This window comes from Apaloderma vittatum, unplaced genomic scaffold, assembly GCF_000703405.1.
Source record: "Apaloderma vittatum isolate BGI_N311 unplaced genomic scaffold, ASM70340v1 scaffold2952, whole genome shotgun sequence".
Lineage (NCBI taxonomy): Eukaryota > Metazoa > Chordata > Aves > Trogoniformes > Trogonidae > Apaloderma > Apaloderma vittatum.
Window position 1 is genome coordinate 17,649 of NW_009702898.1, and position 6,988 is coordinate 24,636.

Sequence of the window (6,988 nt, forward strand, 5' to 3'; positions counted from 1 at the left end):
AGCTAAGGACATGAAAGAGCTGCTGCCCTGGCAAGCGTGAACTGATGGAAGCCCAGAATCTTCAGCAGAAGAGGGTGCAGAAATTCATCCTCACAGTATGGGGAGCCAGCACATCTCTGAAAAGGTTTGTTCTTCTTCACTCTGATCGAGGGATGGCTTTCTCAAACCATACCCCAACTCACTGTCTTCTTTTTCCAAAAGCTCTGGGAATTGCTAAGTAATTCTGCAGTGGACAGAGGGCAGGAGAACTAAGCATGAAGCCCATTGCTCTGTGAAATCTTCCATGGTAAAGTTCAGAAAACTCCATGACAACTTTGCTGAGTTAGTGCCTGCTACTGTCTTTGATACAGAAGGCAGAGGGGAGGGGGTGAAGCAGTGCACAGGGGAGAGAAGCTGATACAGACATTTCTCAGGGCTACCTGTGATGTGCCCAACATATGATGATCGTGGTTCCCTAAGGAACTCTGATGTGATGTAGGAGACCTCTCTGCATGTGAATTTCATGGGGACCAGACAAGAGGAATATTTCTACCACCTCACTCCTGCTGTCAAAGAGGAAAATGAGTCCACCCCCTTCCATGGAAAATCAGCAGTGGAGAAATCTCTTTTCCAGGATATCTTTAACCATATCAGCCTAGGAAAGTTTTAATCCTTTGGTACAAAGGAACATATTTTCTTACCAAAAAAAATTGTGAGTATTTAGATGAATTCACTTGTCAATAAGTGAGGACTGGGAAGATGAAAGAGGGTGGAATCATGGAATTCTGTTCAGAATGTTCTGTTCATGACTGTTCAGAAACAGTCATGGTTCTCTCAGGAGAAAGTCACCACTATGAATTCATAGAGAAATTTCTTCCCAGGAAGAGTCCAAGCTCTATACAGCCTTCACAGGACCAACACAGAAGGAAGATATGAGAGTACCATAGAAGGTATGTAGGTAAATGTGGGTACACATTCATTTTTCTCTGTGTGTGATTTCCTGAATGCTGAAAAAAATAATTATTTGAGATGAGCTTATGATGTCTTGAATTGTATAAATCCTTGTGTTCGTATTATAGTCACTGATTACATATTCTGCAGCATCATTGCTTGCAAGTGTGGGAGTTCACACACAGCTTCCGTTTCCCTGAGTGGGACATCAAACAGAAATCCAGCAGTGAATGCCAACAGTGGACCTGAGCTTTGCTGTCCCAGATGAGAGCTGTCAGGACAGTTATGAAGATTTATTTACAGTGCTTGTTCCCACCTCAGCGTTTGCCCTGCAAGAGTAATCCCTTACTAAGTTGAACTCTTCCAGGCTCTTCTCTCAGGGGACCTTCTCTGTTCCCCTCTGGTGTCACAAATTCTCTTTGCACTTTGTACGGCTTGAGTCAGTAATTCCTGAATGTGTGTGGCTGGGACAGTACAGAATATTTCAGAGCAGGCGTCACCAGAGTTTTATACAGACCCATTGGTGTTCCCCTAACTGTTCCCAAAGTTGGTGCACTCAATATCACTGTGCCTGTTTGGGAAATCCACCGCACACATGGTTTCTGCTGGTGCTCTGGTCCTTTATTTTCAGTAACTCTCTGCTGTTGTGCTCTCATCTTACCTTTAAACTGAAGGGGGTGTGCTGTATTCACCTTAGTGTCACACAGCATGTGAGGGTCGAATATTAAGTTACCATCTTAGTTGTTCAGGCAGCAATAAACTCAGTCCAAATTGTCATGTTATGATGCAGATTACTCAGCAATCACAGCTATTTTGGTACATCTATGACTGTCTTTAGATGCAAGGGATGTAATGAGTAGTAGAGGCTTCTCCCACAAGGCTGGTAGCAATTTCCCATGTCCTAGCAGTGTATCAAGGTATTTTTGTTTCTTCCAGTATGTTCTTCCTTTCCCAAGGACAGAAACCTTTGTGGCTGCTCCAAACCTTTCCACAGGAGCACCACAGCTACACTAGTAAATTAAACATGTCCAGGAACTTAGGCCAACTGGCATGGGACCGCTTATACTTATAAGAGTAAATTATTTCTGTGTGAAGAATGATGAGGCTGGATGCAGACTGTACTGGGAATGGTCCCAGAAAATGTCAGCTGTCCAGTTATGCCTTTGAATCTGCTTAGGAGATGGGTAGCTGGCACAGGTCAAAAGGCTGACAGGAAATCCACTGGTATTTAATCATTATAACTGATTGCCTTCCTGGATCTGCAAATGTTCCCTGGCATAGTGCACTACACTAGGAAAGACATAGCATGAGACAGAGTTTTCTCCAGTGTAATTCACCAGCGTCTGTGAACTTTTCCTAAGAATGTTTCAGGCAATTGTTTCCATATGTTTTACTTAATTTTTTTCCAGCAAAATTACCTTTCAGTATTCCTTGCCTGTGTTCCCACTGCCTCTGTGTGCTCTCCCAGTGCAAAGCACTAATGACAGTAGTAGTTAAGTTTCTCCTAAGTAAGTTTTTGGTGTGGGTACCAGATGCTTTTACCCAGGACTGTAAATAGCCAGCCAGTCTCTGGGAAGAGGCTGCCAGTATATTGGAACTACTCTTGGAACACTTACGCAGCACTGTGATAATGCTATGAGTTGTAAGTTCTGGCAAACCTCAGGAATACGTCCAAGTCCTGCTGTTGTGGAATGACTTTACCAATACGCTTTCAAGTAAGATAAGTAAATAAGCTACATTTTCAATCCTGATTCCCTTCCTTTATGCTTTTGGGGTTTTTTTGTCAAAATATCAAATGTTGGGAATATTTTTAATTGTCTATATCTCTTTCAATCAACAAAGTGTTTTACATCTGACTACTAAAATATCAAGTGAAGAATTATCCTTTTTTATATATTGTTATTCAGGTGAAGATAGAAGACAACCAACAAATTAAAATATACAAATGTTAACAAGTTCATTTTTATTTTCTTAGTGTATCAAGTTTGATGTCAGCAGAAAGATTCCTTTAGAACATGAAATGAGCTATGAGCTGTCACTGAGATGGGGCTGTGAGCTGTGATGTGTGAGATCAAGATGCCCAGATTTGCAAGGACTAATAAAGGTCCTCCTAAACAACTAAGATATTCAAATGTCTATATATTGAAGGTTTTTCTAGTAGCTTGGAAATTAATTATATGGTAGTCATAATACTCACAGTAATGAAGTTTTCCTCTAGTATGCTCAAAGTGAATAGATATATATATTGCCTGCCCATGCCTTTTCAGTCTTCCTGGGCATTTGGAGCTTATCAGGAACTCATGATGGCTGACCTTCTGACTGTCATCTGCATCAGCCACACAACACTGAATAAGATAAATCTAGACCAGTGAATTAAGCTTTGCATTCCAGCTATTTAATTATGCTTTTTTTTTTTCTGTTCTGACACTGGAAGCATTAATTGAATCTCATTCCATAAAGGAGTACTTGTAGCTTGTAGAAGGTCAGAGTTTAATGATTCCTTGAGTTCATCAGATAGCTGAAAATTTCTTCCAAGATGTGAGGCTGATTTCTTCTCAAGCTCTTAACTGTCTCTAAATTATCACCCTCTTGTGGAGGAAGCAGAATTTCCCATTCTTGCCAAGATTCTGGATGTGTTGCAGGAGCATGTTTATGTAACTGCCTACTGTCCTTCACACGATACATCTTTGGGAGCTAAAGCTTTCCTTACTACTCAGGTGGACAGAGGATGCTGTTACCAGAACATCATTAAGGTACTTACAGTTGCACTGAATTTTATCTTTGATTTCTAGTACAGGCATTACTGACTCAAATACAAGACCATGTTCATCAGTACACATAGTACCACCCTAGCTATGTATCTGAGCAAACAAAAATCAGCTGCTGTTGAGTACCACCAGAGTTAGGCCAAAACCAAACATACTGCAGTATTTCAGTTTTATTAACGTGTTCTACTATAGCCATCTCCATTGCATTGGATCTTGGATTTTGTGAAGCAAAGACTGCTGAACTGCAAACTTCTGCCGTGCTAACTCGACGTGGTGTTATTTGCCTCAGAAGCTATGCTTGTACATAGAAGGAGACTTGAGAGGGACAAGCAAAAAGGTTCAGTTATATGTCACCCCGGGAATGGGGGAATAGAGCAGGGGACATTAATATCAGAGTGAGGACCTCAGAAGGAATTAATCTCTCCAGCCATCCCTGCTGAGTTTCTATTAAGTCTTGGCAACTGTGGGAATCAGCTACTTCTTTTCTCAGCTGTTGCTGTAACCTGAAAAGGGCCCAAAAGGCTCCCTTCAAGGTCATATTGAAAAGACAGGTCAGTGCTGCTCTAGACCAAGCAGCTTCTTGAAAGAGCATCAGGGCAATATCTCTTGTGAGAAGCCTTTGTATTTTGGATGATCTTAGTGCATAGGCATTTCTCTCAACTTCCCTGGCACAGCACAATTATATTTCTCTCTGCAGACTGAAAAATCAACCAAATATAAAATTGTGCCAGAGTGCACATACATCATCAGGTTTAAATTGTTATGCCTCCAGCATAAGAAAGACACAGATCTGCTGGAGTAGGTCGAGAGGAGGCCATGAGGATGACCAGAGGGCTGGAACCTCTCACCTATGAAGGAAAACTGAGAGAGCTGGAGATGTTCAGGCTGGAGATGAGAAAGATTCAAGAACATCTTCTGCAGCATATGAATACTTAAAGGGTGCTTATAAGAAAGATCAAGAAAGACATTTTATCAGTGCCTGCAGTGACAGGACAAGAAGTGATGGTTTTAAACTGAAAGAAGGTAGATTTTTAATAGATATAAGGACAAAATATTTCATGATGAGTGTGGTGAGTCACTGGAACAAGTTTCCTAGAGAAGTTACAAATGCCCTACCATTGGAAATGTTCAAGGTCAAAATTGAAGAGCAATATAATCTAGTGATATATGACCTTGCCCACAGCAGGTGTGTTGGACTAGATGGTCTTTGAAGCTGTCTTCCAAGGCAAGCCATTCTATCATTCTACTTATTACTTAACATGTTTTTGCTGGAGGATGCTGTCTTTACAGTTCAGATAGTACAACTCCCCTGGGAATAGGAGACCAGACCTCTCTCCCCAACCTGATGGGAGAAAGTCCTCAGTTCTCACATCCTGGAAGAGGTCTCAGGCATCCCTGCTCCTTCCATGTCTTTTTAACCCCATGCTATCATCTGCCAAGGCCCTCCTGTCTTCTCCTCAGCTAGGACCAATAGTCCTTGGGCTACTGGACACCATGTGGCACCCCAGTGCCTCAGTTTGGAACAGATTTTTGTTCCAGGCTGGGGCCCAGCCACCAAAAATGTGAGTGGTGCAATGTCACAGCCCTTCTTGGAGCCCGTCTTCGGATCCCATGTATTATTTTCCTAACTTTGCCCTGTGTTCCTGACCTCCTTCAATAACCAAAATGCCAACGACCAGGAGAGGAGTGTGCTTAGATCTGACAGCAGTTAAAGCAGCTCAAGTGACAGTGCCCTTTCCCTAAATCTAGGTGAGGCACTCTCCAAGACTACCATCAAATCCTCCTCTCTCAGAATATCAGGACTGTCCACCACCTCTAGGATAGCATATTGAATATTCATGTTGAATATTCATATAGGCAGCACATTGTTGATAGCTTTTGTTGCAGGAACTGTATGAAAGTAAATGTGTAAGATGATGGTTTCTGGGAGTTGTGGGTAGGGAAGGGGTAAAGGCATATTTGCTTTTTTCCCAGTTGGTGAATTTGACAGTGGGAGCATGCATATGGGAGACAGGCTTTAGCTGAGACTGCGGTTTGTGTTAGAGGGTTTGGAAAGAATGGGATGGTGGGAGGGATCTGGAATTCTGCAAGAGCAGAAGTTTCTGCAGGAATGGGAAAAAAAATGTCTGGTGTAGAGACTCTGTAATGACCTGTAATCATTCCTTGTTGAAATGGAGTTGCTGAATCTATGCTTCAAAAAGCATAGATTTCTCCACACCCAAATCTTTACCTCTGCAATTTGCTTTATTTATGGTACAGACTGACAGATCAGACTTGGAAAAATTACATAAGAATTGAGATCCTTTCCTGAATTGTCAGTATGAATACTTTGTGATGAATTAAAATATTGAGTAAAGAAAGGAGCATCTGTTGGTTGGCTGCACTGGCATACTAGTAGAAATCACAACATACTGTAAGACATCTCCCTTAGCATGAAGTCATGCACAGGCTTATAGCAATGCCTCTTGAGGAATCTTCCACTTCTTTGCAATTTCAAGTGTACAGATGGGCACATGTGCACGAATATATGTATGGTCTTCTTCATAAGTGATCTCATATGTCTCTCTGAGACTCCAACCCAGTAGTTCAGCTAGACTCCTATCACTGCTACCAAATCTTTGTCTCAGCCAGTCATTTTGCCACATCTTTGACTCTCAGACACTGACACTACACTCTAAAGACTCAGATTACACCTCTACTTTCAGAATTTTACCAACACAACCAACAAATGTTTTTAGTTATAGTTATTTCCCTCTTAGTGACCTGCTTAATGTATTGCTCTTAGGCATTTCTTATAAGTTTCACACCATCACATGAAGAAGATAAATGTTGTCATCCTCATTGCACAGCTGGGATATCTGAAGCACAGACATACCAAGCAATCCACCCTGGATCATAGAGTGAGTCGGTGAGAAAGCCAGCAATAGAATCCATAAGTCCTGCATCCAAGTTCTCTAAGTGCCTCGACTAGTCCAGATTCCCTCCTTAACACCCTTGTCAAATTATTTATAGGAGATGCATTCATATAGTCAGTAAGACATCAAAATTTTCTAATTATATCTAGTCATGTCAAATGACAATTATGCCCTTAGTTCAGTTTGCCAGACAATGCTTTGCCAAAAATTTTTTGACCGAAGAAAGAGTAGGCATCTGTAGCATCTGCAGGCTAGATCATATAAAACGTCCCTGCGACAAGTCTGCCCTGTCTCCACGGAAGCTTCGAGGTAAGTGGATGGTGTCTGCAGGTTTGCACAAAGAGGACGGTACTCTTGTGTGCCACAGCATTCCTG